The sequence below is a fragment of the Nicotiana attenuata genome, unplaced genomic scaffold (assembly GCF_001879085.1).
Source record: "Nicotiana attenuata strain UT unplaced genomic scaffold, NIATTr2, whole genome shotgun sequence".
NCBI lineage: Eukaryota > Viridiplantae > Streptophyta > Magnoliopsida > Solanales > Solanaceae > Nicotiana > Nicotiana attenuata.
The window spans coordinates 616,487-629,723 of NW_017670373.1; positions in this window are offsets into that span (position 1 = coordinate 616,487).

Genomic DNA, 13,237 nt, shown 5'->3' on the forward strand with positions numbered 1-13,237 from the left:
CCTGGAAGGTTTGTGTCCCTCTTCCAGCAGAATTTTATGCATACAATAGGCTGGGTTGATCCCCTTAATGTCTGCCATGGTCCACCCAATGGTAGTCTTACACTCCTTGAGTACCTGCAAAAGTTGTTGTGCCTGCGCATCTAACAAACTAGATGAGATAATAACAGGTAATGTGGAGTTAGGTCCTAGGAACTCATGCCTGAGATGGCGGGCAGTGGCTTCAATTCCAGCTTTGGTGGTTCTTCAATGGATGGCTTGGCTGGAGGAGTTTCTCTGTTTTCTAAGTGCAGGGGCTCGAATTCAAGAGTTCTATCCCAAAGCTCTCTGCCCTCTAAAGCCAACACCCATTCTGCCAGTTCTTCCCCATTCACCTCATCTAAATTTACCAGACATGCAGCAAGAGGGTCCTCAATAGTCAGCATCTCATCATCAGCTTCTACGATTACATCTATGGCATCGATAAGAGAACAATTGGCGAATTCACTTGGTCGCCTCATAGATTTCTGCACATTGAATGTTATCTCCTCATCGTACAACCTCATTTTGAGCTCTCCAGTCTCACAATCAATGAAAGCTCTCCCAGTGGCCAAGAACGGCCTTCCCAAAATTATGGGAATTTCTTCATCCACCTTGCAATCTAGAATCGCAAAATCTGCAGGGAACACAAATTTCCCTATCCGAATCAAGACATCATCCAAGATACCAGAAGGTCTTTTCACGGTCCTGTCAGCCAGCTGCAACAACATAGAAGTGGGTCTAGCTCTTTCAATCCCCAACCTCTTATAGATCGCCAGGGGCATAAGATTTATGCTAGCCCCCAAATCACAAAGTGCTTTGGCTAAAGCAAAGTTACCAATGGTGCAGGGAATTGTGAAATTCTCTGGGTCAGACAGCTTCTCAGCAATTGGTCTAGTCACCACCGCACTGCAGGTCTGAGTAAGAGTCACCGTGGCCAAGTCTTGGAAATTGAATTTTCGGGACATCAAGTCCTTAATCATTTTTGCATAACCAGGCATCTCCTTCAAAGCATCAATCAATGGAATATTTACCTGTATTTGTTTCAGCATCTCCATGAATTTCTTGTATTTTTCCTCTTTTTGGTATTTGGCCAGCCTCTGTGGGAATGGTGCGAGGGGTCTCTTCTTCCCAATGATTTGGGTATTTTCTTTGTCAGCTACCACCTCAACTACCGATTCCTGGGCTGTCTCAGCTTCTCTCTCAGCCTCAATTTGTGTGTTATGTTCTTCCTGGGCAGGCTGTACTGTCACCTCTGTCAGTTTCGTTGACTCATCTAGCTCAATGGGAACTGGTACAAGTGTCTCAGCCTGTCTGCTTTTTCGAGCCCTCTCTTGCTCCAAGTCTAAGTCTCTGCCATTACGTAAACTCACCGCCATCAGCTGCTTCGGGCCTTGATCTTTTGGATTTATCTTAGTGTCTGCAGGTAGTGTCCCATGAGGACGATTATTCAAAGACATTGAAATCTGGCCCATCTGCACTTCAATATTCTTAATAGCTGACTCATGTGCATCTACTCTTTCACCAATTTTTGCATTTGACCCAATAACTTGCTGCAAGTCTAGCAAACCCATCTTCCTGTCTTCCACCATGTTGCTGCTGAGGAGGATGATACCCCTGCTGCTGATTTTGATTATTATATCCCTGTGGCCTTTGATACAACGCCATATTATTGTGAGGTATCATACCTCCCATGTTTCCATTGTTGAGCTGTGGCTGGACTGGCCTGTATGGCTGCTGTTGTTGGCCCCAATTTTGACCACCCTGTCTCTGACCTCCATAGTTAGACACATAATTTATGTCCTCAGGGTAGTGATGATGATCACTTTCTGCATTCCACTGGTTACCAATTGGCTGACTAATGCAAGATGTGCATAAGCCCCCATTGGTAGTATCTACAATGTGTACCTGCTGCTTCTGCCCTGACTCTTCCACCTTTTTGGTGAGTATACTCATCTGTGTCATTAATGTAGCCATGTTTTCAGCAAGAGTGTTGGATGGATCTAAGGGCACCGAGTGAACTACTGGAGTGATAGGTGCATTCCTGGTTGTCTACCCCGAATTCTGTGCCATCTTGTCAAGCAGACTCTGGCTTTCTCTCCATGTTTTGCTCAAAAATGCTCCACCAGCTGAAGCATCAACATTACCCTTCACGCCATCTGCCAAACCCATGTAAAATCGCTGCCCCAACATCTGATCTGGAATACCATGGTGCGGACATATAACCAACATCCCTTTGAATCGTTCCCATGTTTCCTGTAGTGTTTCCATTGGTCTCTGTTTGAAACTCAAAATTTCATCAATTTATTGAGCAGTCTTGTTGGGTGGATGAAACTTGTTCACAAATTGCTTGACTAGCTCCTCCCAAGTTGTTATGGAATTAATGAGGAGTGAGTTTAGCCAGGTCTGGGCAGCTCCTGTCACTGAGAATGGAAACAACAACAGCTTGATTGCTTCCTGAGTTACGTTGGGCTGCCTTTGAGTTTTGCAGATTGACAGGAAATTCTTTAAGTGCTGTTGAGGATCTTCGATTTGTGACCCCGAAAATAGTCCCTTATTTGCAACAAGTGCAGCATGTTGTTCGTGATTTGAAACGATTCAGCCTGTATCTGCGGGACTAAAATCGCTGTGGCCAAATTTTCAGCTGTGGGTGTTGCCCAGTCATATAGAGCAGCCTCTGGCACAAGAGGTGCCACTGGCGCTAATGGTGCAGCTGGGTCTACCACGTTGTCTCCCATGTCTGGTTCGAATTGTTCAATTGTTTGTTGCTGTTTGTTTTTCCGGTTGGCCCGATTCAAGGCCTTGAAAACTTTCTCGGGATCTGATAAGGCTTCAAATACTTCACCAGTTCTCGATGAGTTTCTAGGCATGCGCCTGTACAACCAAGTCAACAAACGTTAAAATTTCAATGTAAAGATTTGAAGTGAAGAAAACCGACTACACTAAGAATTTTTGTATTTCTTTCAATTGTAATTGATAAAACCGTTAATTCCCCGGCAATGACGCCAAAATTTGATCACACCCAACTATGCCTTATTAAAAAGAACTAAGCGGACGTTGCAAATATAATCTGAGTATTTAGCCCAGAGTCGAACCCACAAGGAATTAGCCTATCAATTACTCTTGTTAGACTCACTAAATTCTACGTAATCAACTTCCCAAACATTTTGAATAACAATTGAGGATATTTTTACTAACTATAACTGACTACAATTAAGTAAACAAAGACTAACTATGATTAAGTTGTAAACAATTAAGAGAATGATCTAAGGTTATGATTTCCCCTATTGATGGAATCCCTTCATGTTATGTTTCATATAGATTTGCCTAACCGTCTCTATCAATCATGAGCACTCTTATTATCGTAAATCTCTCCCGAGTAATCACGACAACTTACTAGACGCACTCTCCCGAGTTACGCTAGCTGGCTTTTATTACAGCTCACTTAAGATTGCACCCAAGGCTTCGTTATCCCGAATCCCGCCTTTAAACCCTCGGTTATTGTACTCTGGGAGTGGTGTTGTTCAACAATTACCTAAATATACACTCTCTCCCGAGTAATACATACTAAATAGGCACAGCTAATTGAGGATCCTATCAATTAACTACAACAAGAACATAGTTGAACAAATAGAGAATAAACCGGGCAAACTATATTAACATATCAAGAAGTTCATCCTTCAATAGATTCCATCAAAACCTCAGACCAAATATTTAGCTACTTATACTAGTGTTCATCATAACAAAAGCCAAATTCATCACAAATGGTAAAATACAAAAGGAAGAAAGGAAGAACTCGATGTTGAATCATCCTCCTTGCCTCTTGCCTCTCCTTGCCTTCAACTAAGCTATAAAAACCTTGATAATGCTCCTTTGGGCGAACTGGACCTTTTATAGGTTAAGTGGAATTACCCCCGAACTTCCAAGTTTACCCCTGAATTTTATTTTTCAGAACTGGACTAGCGCAGTCGCGCTACTGACCGCGCATATGGCATAACATTCTGCCTCGTACTCCTGGGCTAGTGCGGTCGCACTAGTGGGCGCGCTAGTCTGGGTCATCATTTCAGCCCTTCTTTCTCTCTTCTTCCAACGTACTCAGCTCCGAGGGGCTTCCCTTGCTTCAATTTAGCTTTAATTACAGTTCTAAGTCCTCATACACGCAACTCGCTCCTGCAAAATATGAAATTCACAATTAGAGCCAATTTATCATCATTTAACTATCCTATAACAGTGAAACACAGTCAAGCTGGGGCATAAACAGTCGCCAAATTACATGAATCTAGCCTATTATCAATCGACAACGGTGAGCGAACGTAGTCAAATACATGATGGAAATAATTACTCCATTGTTGCAATTGCCCTAGCACTAGCGGGTATATTAAATTCAAATTATTGTATTCATAGCAAGAAAAGAGCTGCCACAAATTTTAGTGGTGGAGCTCATGTTGGCTAGGCCTAGCACAAGGTCTTGAGGAGGGTATAAAAAGTTCACATCATTGCATTCATAGCAAGAAAAGAGCTACTAAAAGATTCATCGATGGAACTAAGAGGGCGTAGCTCAGAAATTTTTTCAAGAAGATGATCAACCCTTTCCTAGGCAAAATTCAAAAAAAACTAACGTACCAAGAGTTCTAATAGGTGTCTAGTTATAGTAATTTTATTAGTACTAACAAGTGCCTTACTGCACACATACATCGACGTTAGATATGTACCGGCCGGATATTATAATAAAATGAAGCCTATGATTTCTTAGCAGTATGTTTTATTTTTGCTCTAGTAGCTTATATTTTTCTATTGTTTTTTCTATTTTATATCTCTTTATACTTTTTCTCTCTGCTTGACTGGCTCCTTGAAGTAAGGGTTAATGCACATGGGGTGAATTGTAACGACCCGATAGGTCGTTTTGCCTTTTAGAATCCCGTTCCCCTAAATAAAACCTTCCGTACTTGCTTTAGCTAATTTACGACTTGCGGGGACGGTTGGTTCGGGAGTTGGAAGAGTTTTGTGTGAAATATGTCTAATTGTTTCTTTAAGATTCCCTTAAAAGACCAAGTTTGACTTCGGTCAACTTTTTGGAAAAACGGACCCGGACTCGTGATTTGACGGTCCCGGAAGGTCCGTGGAAAAATATGGGACCTGGGCGTATGCCCGGAATCGAATTCCGAGGTCCCTAGCCCCAGTAATGAATTTTTATTGAAAATTGTTAAATTGAAATCCCAAGAGTTTAATAAAAAAAGGAAAAATGCGTGATCACATTGATATCGGGCCCGTATGTAGGTTCTGGAGCCCGGTACAGGTTCGGTATAATATATTAGTCTTGTCTGTGAAATTTGGTGAGAAACGGGATTGATTTGACGTGATCCGGGCGTTCGGTTGAAAAGATAGGAATTTGGGTGTTCTTGAGGAATTCATGCATTTCGGGGTTAAATCCGTGGTTTTAGGTGTTAATTAGGCGATTTGATTACTTGAGCAAGTTTGCACATTGTTGTAGGACTTGCGTGAGTGTTCGGATTGGAGCCCCGAGGGCTCGGGTGAGATTCGGGCATGGTTGGAGGTAGGAAAAACATACCAGTTTTTCTGGTATTTTTGCCCCTGCTGCAGGTCTCGCAATTGCGAGAAGGCCATCGCAATTGCGAACTCGCAATTGCGAGGAGGGCATCGTATTTGCGAACTGGGACCGACTGGGCAGTGGTCGCATTTGCGACCTTCTTCTTCGCAATTGCGAAACCAGGGTGTCCGCATTTGCGAACCTTGGGTGTTCGCATTTGCGACCCCCTCCATCGCATTTGCGATCATGGCAGGAAAGGGCGGTTGTTCGCATTTGCGATAGAATTGTCGCAATTGCGACCTCGCAATTGCGAGCCTGGTGTCGCAATTGCGACATCAGAGGGCTGGGCATGGGTTTTAAAAACGGGACTTTGAGCATTTGTTTCATTTCTACACAACACTTGGGGGATTTGAGAGCTTCCAAAGAGGGGATTTCAACATATCATTTTGAAGTAAGATATTTCCATTCATCTTTAGTTAAATACATGTATATTGGGTAGATTAAACACCAAAAAATTTGGTAAAATCAAAGGGGTTAGAGCTAGACCTAGGGTTTTAATAAAACTAAGATTTAACCACGAAATGTGTTATGAAATGAACTTGAAATCATATATTATTGATCCTTAGGTAGTAGAGAACGACTTCCTTCGAAAAATTTCGGAATCCGGGCACGTGGGCCCGGGGTTGGAATTTAGGAAACTCATGTAAATGGCTGGGAAATGGTTTGAATAGCTAGAATTCGATCTTGTGGGCTTATATTAATTAGTTCTTACTTCATTTAACTAGTTGAGATCGTTCGGCTCCGAATTTGAGGGCTTGGGCTTGTTCTTGATATTGGAAGTGCGCTTTGGAGCGAGGTGAGTCTCCTTTCTAACCTTGTAAGAGGGAATTGTCCCAATAGGTGAGTTAACTGGTTATGTGCTCTTATTTGTGGGGGCTACGTACGAACGAGGTGATGAGAGTCCGTGCATAGCTACTATTATGCTATTGTCCGGGTAGTCTAGGACCCAAAAGCATGCTATACGTGGATTAATTGTAAACTTATTGACAGCTTGGATTGCTTAAATCACATTGAATTAGTAAATGAATTTCTAAAAGGATTAAACTCTATTTTCTTAAGTTGTTAAAAGAGGATTGGCTTTTATTTGGATAAATGTCCCCCAATAAATCCTTAATTGACTGTTTGAGCATGTATTCCTATGTGTACCTGCGTCGCATGTATGATTCGCGAGCAGGGTATTTGTTTACTTTATGTTGACCGCGTCGCAGGATAGTTCGCGAGCGGGGTAATAGATGCATCTATGGTTCGCGCCATTCGACCCTCGGCAGTGCACAGTTTACATTTCTGTTGGAACGGGCCATCGACCTCGGCATGATTTGCGCATGATATATATATTGTTGCCTGAGAATTTTAAATGTTGATATTGCCTTTAATGGCTTGAAATAAATTGATAAGATAATGAAAAGTAAATCTTGAAAATCCTTTATTATTTGTTAAAGGTGTTTACCTGTTTTCTGGCTTTGTGAGTTAGAACTGCAATATAAATCCATGATTTCCTCACATTTTTAGTATATTATTATTTGACCTCTAGCAAGTGTTGAAGTCGGCCTCTCGTCTCTACTTCTTCGAGATTAGACGGGATACTCATTGAGTACACGTTGTTTCTGTACTCATACTACACTTCTGTGCATTTTTGTTGCACAGGTATATGTAAGCTCTAGTGGCCTACTAGGCGTAGCAACACGGATGATTTGGGGACTATGTGAGTTGCATTACTCGAGGCGACCGGCAGCTAGTATAGTCCCTTCCAGTATATTGTATTTACTTTCTGTCCACTGTATTTCGGACGGATGTTGTATTGTAATATCTCTCAGAAATCGCTCATGCACTTGTGACACCGGGTTCTGGGATGGTCCTGAAATATTTTGTATTAATTGCTTATTATTTGATTTGAATTGAAGCAATTGTCTCTTTACTTATGAAATTTAGAAGGTAAAATCTGGGTTTTCAAAACTGTTTAAATTGGAATCTAATTAAGTATTTTAGTTGGCTTGCCTGACAGCAGTGTCTGGCGCCATCACGACCCTTAGTGGATTTTGGGTCGTGACATGAATGGACGTAGGTTGCAATATCATCATTCTTCAATTTTTAAGCTCCCTACTGTTTGGGGATAAGGAGACGTGCGGGGGGAGGGGGGGAGTGTCACGCCCCAAACCTGAAGAGGTATGGTCGGCACCCGGTGCCATACTCGGCCCGAGCATACCACTCTATAACTATGAACTCTGGAGGGGTAACTCTCAACTCAGGCCGATGATGCCATATATGAATCATCTGAATATAACGTCTACAACCAGCAATACCAAACTAAACATCTACATAGGGCTGGTAAAGCTACAATATTGATATAAAAAAAATGTACAGGACTCGTCTACAAGCCTCTAGGGATAACTGAATTGTATCATGGTCGGGACAGGGCCTCGACCTACCCATCAAACCTGTATATATAAAATGGACTCCAAGGTATAGACCTGGTAACTCCGAGGAAGTGGAGCTTACCAACCAAGCTGATGTTTGACTTTGTCTACTGGGAAGGTCTATCCAGCTGTCCATCAGGACCTGCAGGCATGAAATGCAGCATCCCCAGCAAAATGGACGTTAGTACGAAATAATGTACCGAGTATGTAAGGCAACAGAATAACTGAAAGCTGAAACTGAACTGATAATATAATAACTGAAAGTACCTGGGAGTCAAATATAATTGATGATATGCTTACCTGCTGATACTGACTCATCTCTCTCAATATAGTAAGTAAAATAGTTGTCCGGCCCTATAAGGCTCAGTATGTGTAACTGCTCTACCATAGTAGGCTCGCTCATAGGCGCTCGACCATACTAGGCTCTGTATCTCGGCCATTCTGGGCTCGCTCATAGACGCTCGGCCACAGTAGGCTCGGTATATAACTTGCCATCTGATCAGAGGTTGCCCAATAGGGGCCTGCCTATCGATTATAGCTCGGTGGTGGTGAAAATACTGTGATACTTTATATATATATATATATATACATATATATATATATATATATATATATATATATATATACATATATATATATATATACTCTCCTGACTGAAAGAAGACAATACTTAACTGAATATAAAGTCCCGATAAGGGAGAATACTGTAGCTTATGAGACTAGGATAGTGTACATATATTCAGGAATAAGAACTTCTCTTTATGCCTTGTTATCAAACACATGTAGTTATAGGATCATGCCAAAATGAAGGAAAGGTTTAGCCTTAACATACCTTAACTTAGTTGAGTCCTTAATATCTTCCAAGAAATTCTTCAAACAACTCAACTCTCTACCACAGCATAAAGAGATTCAAAATCAGTGCTGAGTAAAGGCTAAGTCCGCAACTTAAACTAGTAGCTCGTTTACGTAAATTTGGGCAGCATCTCCCCTGTATGTTACACCCCAAGTTTTCATACGTGAGAGTACGTCGTAAGTCATTGATGTAAGCTCGAAAATGAGATTATATTTGGAAGCAAATAAAGTAAGTTAATCATGTTACCTTGGAGGCTACAAATATTTAAGATCATGAATAACAAGTACCAAGAGGGTTGGAAATCTTAGAAGCTAAACCAATTGAAGAAAATAAGTTTTGTCGAAAGTTGACAAGTTTGGAATGTTATAACATATACTTTGGGGTGAGACTAGGGTTCTTAACATGATAAGGAGGTTATTCTATGAGTTATTTTAGTCGTATGATATTCATTCTCTACATTTTGAAGGCAAGCAAGTTGTGGAACAAGAGTTGGCAAAGGTCATCACAAGTTACGTTCATAAATTTGCTGAAATTTAGGTCAAATGTATCTGATCATTTCTCCAAATATACTTGGAATCATGGGGTGTTCTACCTACCAAATTGAAGATCTACGAGTCTAGTTTCTAACGCATTAAACCGTTCATCAATACGACATCGGAGTAGAGAGATATTCGGGTTTTCGCGAGACCGCGCAAGCAGCTCCCAATGGGACCCACTTAGGCGGTGGTCGACCTACTTCAATTTATAAACGATTTGGACGCCTGTTTTTCACTTATTTTCAAATCAACTTCGTCTCCAAACTTCTCCTAACCCTTCTAAACAGATTCCACAAGGGTTTGAAGTGATTCCAAAGTGATTACACCATATTTCAACATCAAAACTTAGTTCTAGTGAAGAACAACACCTCTTTGAGGTTGTGTTGTCATTGAGGATTGTTGTGGGCTGTATTTGGATGAAATTCCAAGTTGTTGCTGCTGTCTAAGGTGAGTATAACAGCCTACTAATTGTGCTCAAGCTTGCTTGTATGTTGGTTAAGTTGTTAGGATGATAAACTACAAGATAGTACTTGGATTAGCTTAAGTCACTTCTATGGTGTTGTATTGCTATTTAGGGTTGTTGTGAGCTGGATATAACTTGGATTTCGACTTGAAGTTACTATAGGAGTTGTGTGTATTGTGTTCTTGCATGTGCTTAAGGTTATCTTGATGTTGATTAAGTTAAATGGATGGAGTAGACATGAACTAGTGAATAAAGCTACTAATTGAAGATAGTTGGAGTTGAGGATTGTTTCCTTTGTTATAAATATATGGTATAAGGATGGAATCATTGATGAATGACTTCATTATCATGTTAATTATAGTTTTAAATTAATGTAAGAAGTCTATAAGGGGTGATATGGGTTATACGGATTCCAATCGGAGCTTGCCGCTCGTCGTGAAGTAGTTGTGACTTGTTGTTGTTATATGGTGTCTAGTTATTGATATTTATAGGTTCCTGGACTTCCCTGGCAGTTGTTGTTGGTATATGGTATTGGAGGAGGCCCTTGTTACAAGGGAGATGCTGCCTGAATTTACGTAGACGAGCTATTAGCTTAAGTTACAGACTTGGCCTTTGTTCAACACTGATTTTGAATCTCCTTATGCTATGATAGATCGAGTTGACTTGTTTGAAGAGTTGCTTAGAAGGTATTAAGGACTCAACATGTTTAAGGTATGTTAAGGCTCTTCCTTCATCCTTTTGGCATGATCTAAAGTGAAACGAACATAAACGATACGCTATTTCATAATGAATCTACTCCTAGCAACTAAGGTTGTCCATGTTATTCTTTCCTTACAAAGTTATCCCAAGAAAGTATATATGATCCTTGAGTCCTAGTGAAGTTCATATTGATGGTATGATGTCCATAATGTTAATCGATGGTGCAATGACCTTATGTCACTCCAAAAGGTTTAGAACGTGACTCCATGAGTCCAGCATGCATTATATATGTATCTACTTTACTCTACCGAGCCGCGCTATAGTCGGCCGGGTATGGCACCTATTGTGCAACCACTGATCAGTTGGGTTTACCGAGCTCCACGTGGCCGGGTACGATTCTACCGAGCCTTATGATGGCCGGGTACGTTTTTACCGAGTCCTCTTTGAGGCCGGGTATGATATGATGATGATGATGCCCACAGAGGCGTATGTTTTTAAAAGTTTATGTATATATATGTATTATGCATTTCATGTCAGTAGCCCCCAGAGGCACTCAGATGTTACAGGTTGTATCTCCTCTATCTCTCTTTACGTTACTGATCTTGTTTATGCTTTCCTGCCTTACATACTCGGTACTTTATTTGTACTGACGTCCCTTTTGCCTGGGGACACTGCGTTTCATGCCCGCAGGTCCCGTTAGACAGGTTGACATTCCTCCTAGTAGGCTATCAGCTCAGCGAAGGTGTTGGTGTACTCCACTTGCTCCGGAGTTGCCTATTTGGTCAGTATGCTTTGGATATGTATTGATTGGTATGGCGGGGCCCTGTCCCGACCTTTATGATTTTATGTACTCTTAGAGGCTTGTAGACAGATGTCAGGTGTATGGGTACTTGTATGGCCTTGTTGGCCTATGTTTTGAATTTACAAATAGTCATGTCGGCCTTATAGGCCCGTATGTCACATGTATAAGTTTGTATATCATGTTGGGTCATCATATGTTGAGTAGTCCCTTATGTTTTATTCTTGTTATCTCATGAAGGGTTTTCTAGCTCATTTACCTATGATAGTATGATAAGAAAGATATGTTACGTTGGTACTCGGTTGAGTAAGCCACCGGGTGCCCGTTGCGGCCCTTCGGTTTGGGTCGTGACACTGTAACAAGCCCCTCCTCCAATACTATATACCAACAACAACAAGAAAACAACAATGACAACATGTATGCATCATTTTCCAACCTTATCTCCATCACAATATACCACAAAACAGCTCACACACGCTAATCACTTCATACATAAAACGATAACCAAAGTAATGTCAAACAACCTAAAAAATATAACGAAGAATGACCAGCCCACCATTCCGTCATTATGTGGTGTTTCTCCACACCTTTTCTCCTCCAAAACTCCATAAAACATCAGCACAAGAGGCCAACACGAGTGGACTCAAATAGTCCACTAAAAGTGAAATAAAACGAACTCACGACTTCCGATCACCGTCCCGTGAGTTCTAACTATTAGGAAACGAATTTATCAACCTTCCTTGACATTTAAAAGCTTAAATACAGAAAGTAGGCATTTTCTTAACTATGAAGTACCTTCCAAAACTCAAACTACAAAGAAAAAGAGAAGTGATATAGCGATACTTACGTCGTAGGGGTTCGTTCTAATGTTATCGCTTCTTGATTACGTACCCGGGATGTTAATCTTCTTTGGAACCCTTGTAGAGAGCTTAAGGGTAAGTTCTTGGGGTTTCTCTGGTCGTGTTCTATGAAAAATGAAGAGAAATACAATTTAAAACCCTATATATATGTGTGTGTGTGTGTGAGCACGTGATTTTTGCCCTATATGAAATACTCCCATAAATTCAAAATAAAATAATTTTTTTCATTATTTGCAATTTTGTGGATTTTTGTGTGGCATTTTCTGTTAATTGTTTGCATTTGTTTGTGCATTTTTTCAATTAGTATAAAAATACAAAAATATATGCATTGCATTTTAGGGTTTAATTTTGCATATTTTTGGAATTAATTGGTAATTAGGAGTTTACTTTTGTTTTAATTTTAATTTTGGAATTTTGGTAGTTTTTCCTTTAAATTTGGTTTCTTAATTATTTGTGATAATTGTTAGTTATAGTTAGTTAATTCAATATGGTAGGACAATTTGACTTAGAAATTAATTTTTAGTTTTAATTTAAAAGAAATTAACAAAAGAAAAAAAGGAAATAAAATGAAAAAGAAGAGAAATTGGACCATTTTTGAATTAGGCCACCAGCCCAAACGGACCAACAGACCAGGCCCAAATCACGTCTCAACCCGGCCTGCCCCCCCCTAAGTGAAACATCGTCGTTTTGCCAAGGGCAAATCCCAGCCGTCGAGGATCATTGATCCAACGGCTGGGAAGTGGGGATCTCCTTATATAAAACTCTCTAAATCTCACCCCCCCCCCAAGCCGTCTCCCTCACGCCCCCTAACCCTTCAGAGACCCCCTGCTTCTCCACCGCCTTCCGCCGTCCGCCACCGGCCGGAAATCGCCTCCGCCGGCGGCGATTCTCCAATCCCTCTTAAATTTACACCATAAACTCCCCGTGACTTCCTCTTTCCAAACCCCCAAACACCATACCTCGAATCCCCTCCAAACCTCTCGAATAACC